This window comes from Buteo buteo, chromosome 26 (assembly GCF_964188355.1).
Source record: "Buteo buteo chromosome 26, bButBut1.hap1.1, whole genome shotgun sequence".
Lineage (NCBI taxonomy): Eukaryota > Metazoa > Chordata > Aves > Accipitriformes > Accipitridae > Buteo > Buteo buteo.
Genome location: NC_134196.1, coordinates 6,528,552 through 6,547,086, shown reverse-complemented (window position 1 = coordinate 6,547,086; position 18,535 = coordinate 6,528,552). Strand labels below are relative to the sequence as shown.

General features: G+C 40.5%; 1 long non-coding RNA gene across 1 annotated transcript in view; it reads left to right on the top strand.

The window, feature by feature from the left end:
- The first annotated feature begins 1,948 nt into the window (after window positions 1-1,948).
- LOC142045043 (uncharacterized) overlaps window positions 1,949-18,535 on the top strand; it is a 28,081-nt gene continuing 11,494 nt past the window's right edge. Inside the window, exons 1-2 of the long non-coding RNA XR_012654507.1 lie at window positions 1,949-2,039; window positions 2,120-2,222. This is a non-coding gene — a long non-coding RNA (uncharacterized LOC142045043). The remainder of the gene's footprint in view (window positions 2,040-2,119; window positions 2,223-18,535) is intronic.

Here is an 18,535-nt window from a genome sequence, read left to right as displayed (position 1 = left end):
TAGTATTGTAACATTCCTATTCCTTCCAATGAAAATATCATATTTTCTTCCTACTGCTCCCAGTAATTATCATTACCTAGTCCAAACTCTGCTGTCTCAGTTACTGTTCCAAGATAATGGCATGGCTGAAATTGAACTTGCTACTCCGGATGATGTCAGACTATTGTTACATATTATGCATTGATAATATTTGCATTATTATTTTCTACTCCTTTTAATGCAGCCAGATTGTTTACTTTTAGAACACAGAATTTAAACGCTGCAAGCAGTGTTTTTTCTTGACATTTCAAAACATTTTTATAAGCAGTTATGATTTTTAGAGTCCCGTTAATGCCTTTCAGTACTTCAGATCATTCTCTTTGTTGTACTTCCTTTTGAACTGGCAACATGGAATTTCAAATCCCCTTTAATTTCAAATTCAATTAAAATTCAAGAATTTCAAATCTTGTTTGTTAAATCCTTTCAGAAGTCCTAGTAAGCTTCTCTGTGGTATGCAGTGCAACAGATTATGGATCAGTTGCAAATTTGTCTATTCTCTTTGTTCTGTTTTGCACCGTTATTAAGTATGTAAAGTATCAGTCACAGCATGCAACTGCAGAATATTTATTTTGGATAAAAAATTAGTAGTACTAATTCCTAATATATGCTAAACATTCATGAAACATTCATGAAAAGGTCCTAGTGAAGTTATTCTTTGTGAAAGGTACCATATGAAAAAAAGCAGGAACATCTGTCCAAGAATGTGAAATAAACACAGAGGTGGAAAACAACAGTGGAACAGAATGAAGACAGAATGCTGCTTGACAGTGGTAGGCATGCAAAGTACAATGGAGTCCTGCAGAGCTTTTAAAATGACGATAAGAAGTGTAAAGCTGAAGGTATAACCGAAACATTAAAATGAGGCAAATAACAGACAAGGAAGAGGAATTCAATACCTTAAGCAATTCTCAGTATTAGCCACCTTTGTGTAGCATTACATATGTTTATTAAAGATAAGAAGAGGAGCTAAACTGAACACAGCTTTACCTTTCATTATTTGATCATTTTTAATTTAATAGTCTCCCATTATAGCCCAGCCTTTCTGTGTTTTGTTCTTGCACAGCCCCATTACCAGTGCCAGGTTTGCGGCAGCAGAGAGGAGTGGAAGGAAGAGCTGGGCTTGTAACCTTTCATTAGCACCGTGAGGAACAACCATCTTAATACATACCTTTTAGAATATTCATTAGCATTATTCTACAAATTATTATTTGGGAATATATGCAATATATTCCTTATAGTCTTCTACATACCAATGCTCTGCACATGGAGATTTTTACTTAAATTATCTGATTTCTGAAAGAAATGTGGCATATTTTACTCTTTTTTTTTTAATTTAACCCAGAATTTTTGTTATTAGTATTTTGAACTGATTGCTCCAACACTAACATTAGTTAGCTTAACATTAACACGTATCATAAATATACAGAGAATGTAACAGGAACAGTACAAAATCCAATCCTAGGACAGAAAATCCTGTGGGTTAACCCATCAAACTGTGAAGAAAAATAGTGAAAAAAGGCTTTGCACTCTAAACTAAGTAAATATGTCTTCTGTGCTTTAAGGATTGTCAACCTGGCCCCTACTGACCTGTCACAATGTGTTAGTTTCAGCAAGAAAATATACTACTTGAAAGGTCAGGTCACAGACAATTCAGCTCAAGAATCATTAACGAGTGAACCTAAACAGTCATCAGATCCCAGCAAGTTGTCAGGGGAAAGGTTATCAGTCAAAGCACAGGAGTACACCATTGGTTTAGAGTGAAACTCTTTAACAAATGACTTTTCCATTCTAAATGTTTTCTTAATTGTGTGGCAATAATTACTCAAGGGCTCGTTAAGACTGGAAAATATGACAACAGCAATTGAAATGTACAAGCAAGAATGAGAAAAGGGCATGAAAAACTTTTTCAGAGAGACATTCCTTCCTTACTAGTAAAGTAGAGCAAAGACTCGTGGTTAACTCCTTAAATGAATACACCAGATTTGGCAAGGGAAATAGCTGTAAGTAAACTCATTTCTAAGTCTGAGAGGTGGTGGGCATATTCTAATTCATTACAGTGATGATATATTTCCTTCTACAGGTTTTTTTAGCTGTACCTATTTTAGAATATATGGGTTACTTACGTGATCTCAGTAATACCTTCCATTGGCTGAGTGGAGAACTAAGATCCAGATCCAGCTCAGGTAAGTTGAGGTAATTGAATTACCTGTGATAGGAGTGCAGTCACTCCATGCTTCCTGGAGTCAATGGAGAATGAGGGCTCCTGCAAGGTGCGTCTCCCACTACAACACCAGAAATGCCTCTGTATACGTCTCTCTTTCTGTCAACTCTAAGGACTCTAGGGAAACTGGACTCCTAATTTAGGTGTCTGAGTTAGGTGGGACGAATCTTGCCTTAGGTCCCCAATTTTGGTGCCTGAGTTGAACTGAAGTTAGATATTTCAATTAGCCTAAATTTGTCTAGATGAGTATTTTGCACTGAAGAAACTTGTCTAAGTTATGTAGGATATTCACCTTTCTGGTAGGCTAAAAACTTAGACAAAAGAGTAAATGTATCCCTATATTAGAGTTGGGGAACTTGGTCAAAAAGACTGAAGGACTGATCAAAGACTCAGAAGAACTTCTCCCCTATTATTCTGAGGATTTCAGTTCTTTGCCCAATGTCAGCCAAAACTGTAGATCACAGTGAGAAGTCTGAAGCATGAACTTGTAAATCTCCCACCTTATTCTTTAAATAAAACATCAGCCTTTAAGCTGTGGAGGGCACAGCAGAAATTCTGCAATATCAGCTTTTTTACAGTGTTGGCAACCTTACTTTACATTTTGTGTTTGCAGTGGAGGATTTTAACATTAGTGCAAGGGCTATGGCCATAATTCTTCCCATTAAGTTCTACTGTTAAATAAAAGATACAGTTGTTGCTGATGTGAATGAAAAACAGTTACTACGAAAAGCTATTGCTTCATCACAGGTAATGTAAAAATAATTCTATCTTCAGTATTTATATGAACATTGTTTAAGTAGATTACTGATCATCCTTTATTGAAAATTACTTGACTTATAATTCTGATTTATATTTATACAAATGTAAAAGGAATTAAACTTCCAGCTATCTACCATGCATAGCATTGTTAGGGCTAATTTGTATATCCTGGGAACTGAGCTGTGTTAGCGGCTGCTTCAAAGCTCACTGTGCTAGACTTACGTGAACTGGAAGTCTGGTTTCCTTATCTCTGCTGCTCCTGGTTGTGGTACTAATACCTGCTGTAATCACACTAACAGCAGCTCTCTTGTCCCTGACTTTGGCTGGAACAAACCGTTTCATATCTTTCCAAAATAATATGTTTATTTACAGAATCATAGAACCATAGAATGGTTTGGGTTGAAAGGAACCTTAAAGATCATCTAGTTCCAACCCCCCTGCCATGGGCAGGGACACCTTCCACTAGACCAGGTTGCTCAAAGCCCCATCCAACCTGGCCTTGGACACTGCCAGGGATGGGGCAGCCACAACCTCTCTGGGCAACCAGTTCCAGTGCCTCACCACCCTCGTAGTAAAATATTTCTTCTGTATGTCCAATCTAAATCTATCCTCTTTCAGTTTAAAGCCATTACCCCTTGTCCTATCGCTACTTGCCCTTGTAAAAAGTCCCTTTTCAGCTTTCTTGTAAGCCCCTTTAGGTACTGGAAGGCTGCTACAAGATCTCCCCACAGCCTTCTCTTCTCCAGGCTGAACAACCCCAACTCTCTCAGCCTGTCTTCATAGGAGAGGTGTTCCAGCCCTCTCATCATTTCTGTGTCCTTCCTCTGGACCCACTCCAACAGGTCCGTGTCTTTCCCGTGCTGAGGACCCCAGATCTGGAGGCAGTACTGCAGGGGGGGTCTCACCAGAGCGGAGCAGAGGGGCAGAATCCCCTCCCTCCACCTGCTGGTCACGCTCCTTTTGATCCAGCCCAGGATACGGTTGGCTTTCTGGGCTGCGAGCGCACATTGCCAAGTTGTGTTGAGCTTCTTGTCAACCAACACCCCTAAACCCTTCTCCTTAGAGCTGCTCCCAATCCACTCATCACCCAGCCTGTATTTGTACTTGGGATTGCCCCGACCCATGTGCAGGACCTTGCACTTGGCCTTGTTGAACTTCATGAGGTTCACACAGGCCCACCTCTCAAACCTGTCCAGGTCCCTCCGGATGACATCCCTTCCCTCCAGCGTGTCGACTGCACCACACAGCTTGGTGTCATCGGCAAACTTGCTGAGGGTGCACTCAATCCCACTGTCCATGTCACCGACAAAGATGTTAAACAGCGCCGGTCCCAATACTGACCCCTGAGGAACACCACTCATCACTGATCTCCGCTTGGACATTAAGCCATTGGTTAATGGAGTTTATAAAAAGCAAGTTCCTACTTAAGATTTCTGAAAGGAAGACACACTTAAAATGGAGTTCTGGTAAAAACTTTCTGCCTGCTTTTATTTTGATGGTTATTTGGTTTTTTGAGTAGTTGTTGGTTGTTTGGTATGTGGACAAGCAAATTCTGTCCCTCGTCTAGGTAAAATTAATGCAGTTTTCTCAATGAACTCCGAAGAAGAAACTAAAATGAAAGTTTCACAAATTCATCTAGTGAAAAAATTCCTGCATATTCTTGATAGTTTCATTCATTCCTCTAATCAAATGTACTGCAAATTTCTGGACTGGAGTATCTGAAATATCAAAAGCTGTTTTATTTGTTGTTCCTTGAACACAACCTATCTACTCTCAAGGTCTGTGGAATCAATTTCCTTTTTAAGAATAGATAACCGCTGAGTCCAACAGTCCAGATACCCTTCCAGCTATGCAGGACTTTGAATATGAGGAAGTCCTAATTCCCAAGGAGAATAAAGGGTTCACTCGATCATTGCATAATACCATTGTGTGTTAACACTGAAGTATAAAATCAGAGCTGGAGCTATCTCTGCAAAAGGACCTGGGTATTACAATGTCTCCTTGTGCTTTTAAGTAAAGGGTATTCATCCACAAAACCCCAGCTTGGCTGCTGACTGAACCACAGGACCAGACACGTTCTGCAGGCACTCATATTTCTACTGCTGCTTGTCTGGAGTGCTTAGGTTCAAAAAGGATCCTCGGATATCACAGCATGGACTGGTTCTATGCTTTAATAATAGATTATCTGATAGACTTAGAGCATCCAAGTTAGGCATCTTCTTCCTTTGCACGGCACGTCACTCCCATTGCAAAGCAGGGGATGTCTAAAATACCAACAGACAAAAGATGCTTTGCTCACCTTTGGGATTTAGGTGCCTCACTTAAGTAAGATTTAGTGGTTAAACAGCATTTATCAATAATGGATACAGACACATAGGATTCGGATATCATTTCAGTTTTAGACAACCTATTGCCCGGAACAGGGGCTAGAAATTCATTTTTGCTTTTTGCCCGGTGAGTCTCCAAACCCATAGGAGTTTGCCTTTATTCTTGCATCTGACGAAAACTTGTTTCATTCAAAATATAATACCATCAAAAGAAGGAATGCACTCCATCACACTGCATAGCCTGTTGTTTGGACTGTCTCGTAAGGTAAAAAAATGTTCAAATCACTGCAAGAAATATTTGAACTGGTTCTCCCCCCAGGGAAGGTATGATGATTAGCAAGCAGTTGACTAAAAGAAGGAGCTTTTTCTACATTTTAAGCCATTTCTTGAGACAAAAGACAGGAGAAGATTTAGGGCTATGGATCCTGATTAGGGAGGGACATATTCCTTCAGCCAGCCCTACAGACAAAGGAAAACAAAGTTTTACTGCTATTCTTTGTGTTTGCTATTGGACAGCTGTGGTAACCTACTACTTGCTCTGTTGCCTTCTGCGATAGCACTCTCCAACAATTAGCACCGTCCGTTTGCTGTAGGGGCAGCCCAGGGGCACCCTGAATACTGTGGGAGCTGGTGGGGTGCAGATGCTGTGGGTGATCGAGGGGTGCTGCAGTGCTCTCCCTGAGGACACTCGATCTTCTCCAGCTTCCTCCGGCTTAGATGGAGTTCACTCTGCTCGGAAAGAAATGCTATGGCTGTGCGAGGGGATACAACCGTCCCCTGAAAATAAGAACACCCAACAGCGAGCGCTCCCCCCCACCTCGCTTCTTCCTTCACCCAACTGCGAATAACATATTTCTGCGCGACGTGCCTTTCTGGAGTTCACGAATTTCTTATACTCCTGCCACTTTCTGATGGGCAAAGGTTGTGGGGAGCTCTCTGCAGAGTGCTCTGACCCTGGCATAGCCTTCTGAACCGTGTCACGACTGGGGTTCGCCTGAGGCTTTCTCTTTTGCCTCCTGAATAGTACTAGTCTTTGTTGCCCCATTGCCTGTGCTTGAATGAATCTTTCGGGTGAATGACGTATTCCTTGACATTATCCGTGTTGGTTTCACAGAGAAGGATATTAAAATGACCTAGCCTTATTATTCCCATGATAGTCACTGATAAAACCCCTGTATTTACTAAATTCTATCACACTATGATACGTGACAGCCCACATTTCTTATAAGCAATATGTTGGCTTTTAGAAAATGCTTTCTCTTTTCAAACAGCAGAGCTTTACAGGGAAATACATGAATCTGTGCTTTTGCAGTTCTAACAGCCAAAACTGGATAGAGCAATAAGGCAAAAGATAATGAACACAGAACTGGCGTATTGTTGGAAAGACAAGATCTAGCTAGAAAGAAGCATGCATAAACTGCATTTTACTTATCTTAATGTTTAACTTCAAATTACTGTGCATTCTGTATCATCACACACAAAACCCCCTACCTTCCTTTAAAAAGCAATAGCTTGTGTGATAGAGCATACACTCTAGGTTGCTTAACTGGCATGGTACAGATACATCTGGCATTTCTTACTCAATCTTAATACTCAATAAAAGTATTATTTTAATGTAAAGGATATGGAAGTTGTGTAATTTCCTATTTTTAAGAAAGGGAAAACTGAAAAAGTCACAAATATTGCTGAATTGACACTAGGATGGTTAAGCAGGAGGCTTGAAAGCCTTATGTCCTACATAAAAACCTGGCCATGTGGGTTAAACAGGTAACTTAGAACAATTTACTCATGATTATACCATGAACCCTTAAAAGGGAAAAATACACATAAACATATAGCCCTGAGTTTAATGAAGAGATAGATAGTTCCTTTGGACAGATCTGTGGCTAGTGGAATACATACATATAGAAGATACAGAAAATTAAGTGCCCATGACTGACATGACCTTTTTCATATGTCAGGAGGAAGAAGTGTACAGTTTTCAGTATGAATAAGATATGGGTGGCTAATTCTCTTTACCTGCCCTTGAGAAATGCTGGACTATGTGGCTTCCTTGTGAGAAGGAGAAGATAAGAATATTCTGAGGTGAACTATTTCTTATAATGAACTGAGAGTCTGGGTCCATATCATGATTTTAGTCATTACTGACAATCCATTTATCTATAAAGTGCATGCTATAACTTGAGATTAACTGCATAATAATGTAACCATAAAGAGTACTATAATAAATGGCACACATGTATATTATGAAGTTTAAAACAGAAATAATTCCTGATAAAGCTTTCTTAAGAATTTTTCTTGCTACTTTCAGACAAAATGAACCAAATTGCTACTGAACATTTGGGTATGTAAACACGTTATGCTAGGAGGTATTACTGAAGTAGTGTGACTCCTAGGAATGGTCACATACTTAAAGTCTAATGCTTATTTCAGGGTCAAACAAAAGGATCAACATTATGCTCAGTGACATCAGCAGAAGTAGAGAGCCACAAGCTCAGTTAGAAACTGATATGCAGGCCTGGTATTTCTGTATGACCCCTTTGTTTCTATTTACAATGGCAAATAATTAGGGACCTAGCAGTGAAGCCCACTGATGTTAGCTGAACAATCTCCTAAGTATTTTAAATAATTACTTAATAAAGGTGTGAATTTATCCAGGATGTCAGTTTCTTAACTAATCCAATAATTTGGTTAGTTCAATAAAGCAGCACTGAAATGATAGGAGATTCCAACTGCTATCACCAGAAAGGGAAAGGCTTTGTGAAAATGATAGCAACAAAACTGACTCACCATCTGAAAACTGTGAGAAACCTAAATGGCTCAATCTGTTTAACTTTTAAATACTATCAGACAGTGATTTGGTTTTACAATTTCAATACCCTAGCTGTGATAAACAATAGAATAGAAAAAATTTCTTTTCTATCCTAACAGAGGGATAACAAGCACCCATGGCTGGAAGTTAAAAAACAGGTGAATTTGTAATGGCAGCCATGAGCTGACTTTTGTTTCAACAGTCATTAGCCATTTTCTGTCTTTCCTGTCTTCAAGTCAAGAGTGGATTCCTCTGGAGCATTTGGAAATCAATAGTATCTTCAGTCTTAATTCCTATGAATTTATACATGAGTCCTCCACGTAGACACCACTAATGATGGTACGAGGCTGACATTTTGCTTGTGGGTCTCACAGCTATTTTCTGTCAGCAGGGCTGACAGCAGTAAAGCTCCATTGAAGATTACGGAACAGGGTGATTTTTAATTAGCACCGACTCTTATGTCTGTTTTTCCACTTTAATTCTCTTTCTCTCTTCAATCCATCCCTTTCTCCACCCTTTTCCTTACACCATGTTTTGTCTCAGTCTCTGCTCTTCAGCTATTTCACTTCTGTCACAGCAATCTTGCTGAGCTGGCATCATCTCACTGCCCAGAATCTGTTCCACTTTTCTACTTTCCTCCTCCTCATCTCAGCTTTCTAGACCAGCTTGTCTCAGTGGCCCTCCCACATCCCAGCTCTTTGATGAGCTTGTCTCTCCGTCTTTACCCCACCTATTTTTCATACAGTGTTTTCTAATTTTATGTTAATAAACAACCAAGTGCTTCTGTTCCAGTCTCCCCTTCTTGTTCAGCCACAGTCATTCCCTTTCATTTCCCCTGTTGCCTCCCAGGCCCAGATGCAGTTCTCGTTCTCAACACTTTTTGTAACATATTTCTTCTCCCTGTGAAAAAGATTTTTCAGTCCTCATAGGGTATTTTCTGTCTACTTGCCAGGGTACCAGGGGCTTGGGCTTCCTGAGGTCCATTTGTGTGCTTGTGTCCATCCTCCACGCCTCTCAGCCCTGGACTGTGTACACTCAGTCACTCTGCAGGGATGGAGCAAATGCAGATTTATCACATGTGCAAGCCCCAAGGTGGCAGAATATGATAAATTCTTCTTTGATGATGGAACATGAGCTTTCTGACCAGCATTACCATCAGCGGGGTAATGGGAATATGCCTGATGATCATGAAGATTTTATCTTTTAAAATTAAGGTCACTACTGAGAGTATGTAAATCCAAGGTCTTTTAACTCAACAAAAGTTGGGACACCAAGGAAAAGAACCATAGCTTTAGAAAGTTTTTGAAAGTGTGCCTCTCCATTTCTCAGACCAGTGCAGATTACAGATAAGACTTTCAAGCAGCATGAAATTATGCCAGATGCTAAAAGGTCCTAATGGGCCACTTGGATAGAGTCCGAATACAATGCAGTTCGGTCACGTTCATTTTCAAAGTCAGGCCATATGAAGATGGCTACAAAGTTTTGATAGCTCTTTTCCTGCTGGGAATATCCCCAGTTTTGAGGGAATCCCTCTCTGGAAAGACATGACCTCTGATTACCTCCTTTACAGCAGGTGAATAAGCAACAGACTGTCTCAAAGTTGCAAGATCGTTTTCAGCTAAATACTAACACAACCATTTTTTGCACTTTATTTATGTTCAATTTTTGAAATCCATCCCTGTGTACAAGCCATTTCCTTCTCTAACTTGGCACCGTACCAAAACCACTTTCTTCTCTGTTGATTCTTCTAAACATCTTAATGGTTGTGTCAGCTTCCTGTAATTGTTCCTCCAGTATAGGATTTCCTCCATCCCCTCCTACTAGTTCAGGCAATGTCCTTCTGGTTTATGCTTTAAAATACTTGGACATGAGACACGGACAAAAAGAGACCAGTATATATCAAATGCACATAGTCTTAAAAACAAATGGAAAAAACAGAAACCTGAACTATTCTTGCACTTGCTAGGTTTGCTCAGGATCTCTGAGCAATCTGTTGCCTTTAAACAGTTGCTTTATAATGACGTCTCAGGAAAAGGAAAAGGAAGCATGAGAACATTGATGAGTAACCAAAAATAAGATAGTGATGTAAAGAATAAAGAGACTAGTCGGACTATGGTAACTTCCATTATTGTTTAGCTTTTAGGCAGCACTTTGCAAATATGAATTAACTCTCACAACCTTCATACCAGCTCTCACAGTGAGAACTGAGTATCATCTTCACTATATAGTGGAGGCAACGTAAGAACAAAGTCTCCAATGGCATGAATGTCACTAATCAGTAGTGCCAATCATCATGTCAGTAGCAAATTTGATTCAAAAGCTAAAGATATTTTGTTAAAGCCATACAAAATGTCTACAGCAGAAATTCTGCAGATCCCAACTTATATTCTGACCTCTCGGTGTGTCACCCTTTCTTGAGGTTTACAGAAATACATTGTATTTTGTATCAGAAACTGGTCCTCATAGGGATATAGATCACAAAAATCTTACATCACCCTGGAAAAGTGATGACTCCGCTGAACATCAGTATACCTAAAAAAAATATCTGAGAGTTACATTGCCTCAGCATACAGCCCTTCGAAACAGTTACACAAATGATCAGTTCAACAAGAAAAAGCCAGAGACCGACGCAGCCGCCTTCCTGCACTAGGTGGGGTCCCCTGTTCCATAGACTGATCCAATCTCTTTGCCCAAGATTACTGACTACTTTGCACTTGCTGACTACTCTCCTTTGCTGAGGATGACCAGTGTTGCTCATAATGGGGGGAAAAACCGGCCTACCTTCCAGCACCTCCACACCTCCCATCAACTAGTTAGTGGATTGTACTCACATCAAAATCACTTTGCTGTGTGTGCGGGTCGTTAACCTTAGTGCTTTCATTTCCGAAACCTCTACTAAAACGCCATCTGGCTCTAAAGAGTCCCAAAGCATAGAGTGTTCAAAGTTTCCTCAGTAACATCTCTGCACACTAAGAGTATTTTTGTGAGAATACTCTTGTTGGCAATACTGACCCTTGCTGAGACCCACAGACTGCGTCTTCTTCAATATATCCACCTACATGGCCAAATTGTGCTGGTTTTTTTCTGAAGAGGCTTCTGGTCAGGCCTTGCACAAGCAGTGGAAGGGGCAGTAGTGTTCCTTGCATCCTCATCCAGTAGCCAGGTGATCAGAAAACTCAAGCGGGTTGTGGGAGACTTGAATTCACAGTCTTCTGCCTGAGGGGATGTAAATGCACATGTTCAACCAGTAAGATCAGCGCTCTGGCCAACTGGCCAGGATGTCCTAGAGAGCAGGAAGATTCTGCAGCGTCCCTTGCTGAAGCTTTCGTATCCTACAGTGAATAACCAAAAAAAAGAGGTAGAGAGTCTGGCATCCCATCAGTCAGATAAGCAATTTTCAACAGTATCTATGATGGCCCTTAACTGGCTTATCCAAGCATTTTCTTTCTTTTTTTTTTCTTACCATTGCTTTTCTTCTGTGAATTTAAGTATCTCGTCATAGAAATAAATTGTAATGTCAGGTGAGTCAGGTCTCACCTGTATGCACAGAAACAGAAGGAAATGAATGTCACTTGTGTGAGTTTGTCTAGCTACAGAGTATGGCAAAAAGTTAAGTAGTTAAAAAAAACGAACCGGTTGCTTTCACTTTTAAATGCACATGATAAGATAATATGTGAAGCTGTTGAATGGTAACCCCTGAATTTTCATTATAGGAAAAAACAGACTATGCGACCTGAGCTTTATATCATACACTGTATTCTTATGATTTTAACGCTGAATGGAAGAGAGAAAGAGATGATGGTTCATTATCTATGATCCTCCATTGACCACACAAATACAATTTTTTAAAGGAGAAGGAAGCAGCATGCTTAAGTCCCTAAAGGGTGAAACAAACTCTTACATAATGCATTTTACTTGAAAAAGAGTAAGTGAAATCTGCCTGGGGGATGAGAAATTCAGGTGTGAAATGGGTGCAGCTACAGTTGCAAATCTAATAAGACATGAATTTGTTTTTTCCTTCAGTGTGTGGTATTGACATGTCTGTGGCTGCAGGCACGTAAGAGACTGAATATAATTGAGGTCCTGGCAGCAGAGAGAAAATTGTAGTATATTAAACATTTCTTTGTAATTAATACATTCTTGATTATATATTTTTTAAAAAAGTACTGGTGAATCTCAGGTTTCTGGGAGAGAGAATAAATGTCTTATTTAATTGTATTTTGTTCCATTACAAATACTCTTCATACCATCAGGAAACTCAGAGCCTTCAGTAGTGCAGCAGATACTGTGACACACTGTCAGATACAGTTTGTTTTCTCTCTCCTCACTAGGGGAGGAATTCTGTTCTCAGTGCAGTGTTTAGTTTCCTTGGTTTGTTTTTAAAAATCCATGATGCTCTGAAATGCCTCTGTGGGTATGACCCACTGTCATGAATCACACTCAGCCGGTCAACTGGAATTGTAGATAACAGTCCTTACTCCAGACCATGACTAAGCCTTTCATCTGTACTAGCACCAAATGGCTGAGTGCTTTGCACAGAGGGACTTAAGGCTAGGCGTGCAAAAGGATGGAGATATCTAAAGCTGAAACCTGAATTTCCTACTCAGCTGTCAGCTGACATAGGAGATGGAAATACTGTCATGGTGAGAAATGACAACTGTCTTGAAATGGCAGGGTACTTAGGTTTCCTTCTCTACAATCAGGTATTTCCTGTTGTATTTCTGAATTTTTGTCAAATATCTATCTGAATTAGAATCTCAGCTCCTGAATTGTCTAGGTAGAAATGAACAATATAGGCAGACTCAGCCATTAGATATCCATTTGGTGAACCTTTCCTTTAATCTCTGATCTTCCAGGTTTTTTCCAGCCTTTTACCTTACTGTTGGTCAAGCTCAGGAACGCACACTTTCTGTGTAAGTGCCCTTATTACCATGTAAAATGATCAGTCTCTTTATCACTCAAAGAATAATCAAGGATTCTACACAGAATTGAATAAGTTGACCAACAAAATATACTAAGTCAAACAAAAAAGCATTGGTCAAAGATACCCTATAACCTTGAAGACAGAACCTTCATTAGGGAGTCAGAAGAGCAGGGTTTGAATCTGTGTTCATGCATGTGAATATAGAGGGAAACTCATTTTCAGCAGAGTAGCGGGGACAGGCAAAACCCTGGCAGGGCTTTGGCAGGGTATCTCAGGAGTCACGGCTATGAATGTGAAAAGACAAAAAAATTGCTGTTCTCCCTGTGCCTTGGTGAGGGTGAGTAGAGGAGTCTTGCTTATGCTTTTGCCACCAGCTCTTTTAGACAACTTGCTCAGTACACGGGTTTCTCTGACCCTCATCACACTGGAAGGGGAGTCAGGGGCTGTGTGACCCGCGGCTGCTGGTTCTACACCAGAGAGAAAATCAGCAAGGTAGGTATTGCAACGAGGAGCGGGGCCCTTTTTTGTAGAGAGACTAAACATTGAGCTTCAACTTGACTTAATACTTCGAGGAGGTTAGTGCAAAGAGCAGGACATTCTGTTTCGGTGCCTGGTGTTTATATTCCTGCTGTATACATGGGCTTTATATAGTGTTCACTGCTGGCAATGTTCAGCATCAGGTTTTTTAGGCATGGTAACGGTATTCAATGATGCGCTGTGACAAACTCTATTATCAGATAACTGCTGCAACTATAAAATCAGGTAAGCATACTGAAGGAAACTACCATGTACAGTGCTGCCTTGGACACTCGCATACCTTATGCATGTGAGATTAAGCAAAAGTCCTCCAAAAAGTCTTTTAAAAAAGACAAATAAAGCGTGCTTATCCTCCAGAAAGAAGAAATTCACAACCTTCCGGCACAGTCCATTTACCTTTCCTTTCACTGCCTTTGTGGCTGAATAGCTGCACAGAGTTAGTTTCTCTGAGGAAATGAGCTTTAAGAGCAATTCTCTGTTATTGTCTGTGCACGGTGGCAAAGGGCTTATTAACTTTTGTCCCAACCAGGAGACATGAAATCAGCAATCCACTTTTCCCCCATTTGCAGATATTCCTTGAATGCCCAGATCTCTAGACTCTGATGGCTCCCTATTTGTAAAAAACTATTGATTTGAGGAGAGAGGAGAAAGAGACAAACTAAACCGAGAGCTCAAGCAGTGGGTAGATCTTGATGGTATCTCAGAAGCCTTAATGTCATGACAACAGATCCCACGATTCATATTTAGAAAATGAAATTCCCACCTTCCTGCCACGTTGGCATGATCCCTACATAACAACAAAGTATGGAAGTTCCTCAGGTAGTGGGTGACTCTATAGTGACAAGAGGTAAAGGGTTACTATGAAAGAAATAGGTACTAAAACCATTTTGATGGATCACAGAGGATGGAAATTCTTCCGTGAGAAGAGCTGAAAAAGAACCAATGATAAAACCATCGTATTGTGCCCTTGGCCGCCCTTTATGAAATATCTGATCGGAACAGGTATCCTCAGTCCTTTCTTTTTCCCGTCATTTTATTATCTGTCAAACAGAATGCATTTTTTTAATTAGACATGATTCAGCCCAATATGGAGGCAAGAGTAAATAACACAGCTGATAGCGATGACACTAATCGCCTGCCTAAGCCGGGTGGGTCCCAAACTTTCTTGCTAAACTTGCAGTTGCAGGTTTAGCAGTTGCTTGAAGCTTGCGACTGCAGGATCTTCAAGGCAAGAACTGCTTTTTACTATATATTTATGCAGTAGATGTATTTATGACATAATGGGCCTCAATTTCTTTTGGCACCTCTCTCTGCCTTTGTAATATAAATCTTAATTATAATAATAAGCTTTTGGGACGGGAGCCAAAGGATTTCTGTTTGTGTGAGGATTTCTGTGTTTGCCCCAACGTACTGGTCCCCAATTCTAATTGTGGCCTTTCAACTGCACCTCAGTACAAATGAGTTCAAAGTCAGAATAACAAGACCATTAATAATAATAGCAGTGCGAGGACATAGCGCTGTATGGTAGAGAACACACAAGAGGGCTGCATGGGTTTAGATCTGTGTTACGATAATGAAGCTTGGGTGCCAAGAGCTATGATTTCTACTTACATACCGTGAGTTTCAGCCAAGTCAGAGTTTTAGGGAAAATTAACTCTTGCTAGAAATTTCTTGAAGTATTTTTGGTACCAGTCCATATATAAGGCAAGTTTTTTGAAAGTAATTAAAATTTGTGGGGCTGTGACAGAAGCCTGAGGTCTTTGGAAAACTGAAATACAGGGCAGTACAAGGGAGAACTCTGGGGATGCACTGGCTTTGGAGATTCGGGCATGCAGGGGCAGCACATGGGATTTAGGTTTTTAATATATGCGTTGTGAGTATTTATTTTTCTTCTTCACAAAGCCACAGCTCAGTCTAAGTTAAGGCCATCTCCATTTTAAGCCATTATGGCAGGTCTCTAGAAACCAGAGTGCTGGCAGGATTATTAGAGGAATGTGTTCATCTTCTCTTGCTTACTCCATCTGTTCAAAGAGAAGAAGTAAGTGAGCTGTCAGTGCGCTGACCTGCACACGCTGCCTGCAGGTGGCTGTGGAGCAATGACAGGCAGCACTGGCTTCTTTCCTTCCCTTGAGCTCCCCTGTATTTTGTAAAATCACAGTGCTGCTGCTGTGGCATGATGGAAAAGAAGAGGATCCCTTTCCTACGTTTTCCTTTATGTCAAAATTCAGCTGCGGTTTAGTCTTTTATTGCCATAATGCTCTGTGGAACCACTGAGCTTTCTGCAGAGACGCAAACCCTGCATCTCTTGCTAAATGAGACATGAGCAATTTTGTGACCCTGAGAGCAGGTGGCCCAGCCTAGCCACAGTTATGCTACGTAGCGTTTGGCCTCCTGTGAACCTTGAAAGGTACGCTTCTAGGGCTAAAACATAACTATTTTCTGTGATTTAGTTTTTTTCTCGGTAGAAAGCATCTGAGAAAACCTGGGTATTATGCTGGGGTCTCATCAGAATGATGTTTTCCTACACGAAATGTATGTTTTCATGCATTGCTTGCTCCAGGGTACAGCACGAGGAATCTTTAGAGATGCAAAGCTGGGATGATGTTGGAAGACTGTTGAGGCTGGAGGGAAGAAAATCTGGTGCCATGATGTCTATACTGCCTATTGGAATTGATCCCCGCATGGGCTATCCCTCCAGCCACGCTTAGGCACCACTTCCCAAAGACCTGGCGTAAGCCAAAGCAGCCTGGAAGCATGCTAGCAATTAAACAGCATGGGCGATCACCAGGCCAGCGCTCAAGCTTGTTCCTTGCCCTTGTTTTATTTAGCAGTATGGAAAGAGCTGAAATATCCACACACCCTAGGATTAGGTTGCCAGGGGAACTGCAAACATTGGGCTTAATTGACTGGGACACTTGACAGCACATTGCTTTAATGCTATTATGCAGTATTGTTTTTCACTGAATCTGGGGGTCAGTCTTCAGATTTGGGGGTGGGTTAAGATGAAGAGCTGGAGAGGCACATCATAGCCATAAATATCCAGGGTTTTGGCCAAGTCTGAATAGACTTCCCTGTCACTCCTTTGCCCAGACAGATGTCTTGCTCTTCTCAGGAAAGGTCACCTTATCTCTCTTACTCCCTCAATTCAGGAGCCAGACTGTCTTTGATGAAGCTTTGCTGCTGTGTCTGTTACTTCTTTCAAATGGAAAAGATCTTTTTAAAGCAGTCAGGAGGAAAAAAGAGAAGATCTTGGCTTGCTGCCACACGCCTTGTTTATGGAGGTTAATATGATATAGAGCATGGGAACTGTGGGACAAAGAGCTGTGCTCTTGCACTTGTCAAGTCTTGCCCTTGGTGTTCTGTGCTGACCCTGTGGGATCACCAGTTTGGTCTTTTTTTCAGCTGCTCAATACATGAGGTACTTCTGCACCCCGTATGGTCTTTTTCCTTCCTTTTTCACTAGCTCTGTCCTAAGGGCTAACTGAGTGCAAGAGCATATGAAGGTTCTGACCTCAACTGATGCTTAAAAGCTGTGTGTACTCGGAGGGATTGTGTACATGCCGTTCTGCCTACATGAGTCAAGTTGTCCTTTTCTTCCTGCTTCTGCCTATATTTTCAGCATTCCGGTCTAACTAAATTAAATTTTAAAATCTATTTTAGCTGAGATCACATTATCCTGCTGTACTTTTCTGTGATTATCAATTTCTGATCCTCTCTGTACCTAAACTTTTATCCTGGTTTGGGGCAGAGGGAGTGGCTCAAATGGTTAATATGACCTGAAGCACTTTTTTTCAGGCACATCCCTTTGAACCCTATGCCTCCAAATGCATTACAACATCTAATAAAATTTTAAAAATGAAAACCTAACCAAAACCCAGGCTTGACGAGAAATGAACTTTCCCAACTCACTTTTACAATTGAAATCATGAACCAAAGCCGTTTGCGGAACACACACAAAAATGCGCTTTTTGTGGTAGCGGTGCTTCTGTGCTATTTACGATTAGTATGACCAATTTCAATGGAATTACTTCTTTTTAGGAGGTGACTGAGACAGATTTAACAGATGGATGGAGAAGAAGATGATTGCTCATGCTTCTCATTCTTTACAATAGAAGGAAGGATGGGAACATTTGGTATATATGCTCTACCATGCCCACGTACTAGCAATGCAGAGTGGGAAGGCTGGCTCCGCATATCTTTTCCGCTGTTTTTAATGAACTTTAACCTACCTGGCACACTCCAAAGCACAACCAGGAACTTTGGACTAAAGAATGGCAGAGGAAGAAATCATCAAGTTAAGCTTGATCCTCCCTCTGGACGCATCAGTAACAAAATTTCAAAGTCTCTGATAAGACCTACAATTTAGCTGCAGGATTTAATACTGGAAGATTGATGTGTTTACTGTAATGGCAGTAAATTGACTATCCAGAAAGAGCTGTATATCTTTGCAGCACAGGAAGTGTCTGTGTCTGAGGGAGATAGAGGTGAGTTATATCTAAAGGCAGATAATCAAAACAAAATGATCACACTAAAATCATAAGAAATAATTAGAGAAATAGATTGTGAAGAAAGAGAGAAGGAAGTATAGAGGCTACTTTGAGCCTCACCTTTTTTTTTTTTTATATAGACCTGCAATTGTGGTCTAATTTTAGAAAATGACATGATCTTCTTGAGCCAAGAGAAGACTCTGAGAGAACAATTTTTCTTACTACAGACTTGTACTGAACGGAAAATCTCTGTTAGAGACAAGTAATGTGGTTTAAAGCAAAAAAAAAGAAAAAAAAAGCAATAGAGTATTTCAGAAGCCTCTGCTAGAAATTGCCTTTAATTTGAACTAGAAAGTCTTGACAATTGAAGGAGTAAGAATTTGCACAAATCACTGAGATTCTTTTACATCTGCATCTGTAGACATCATG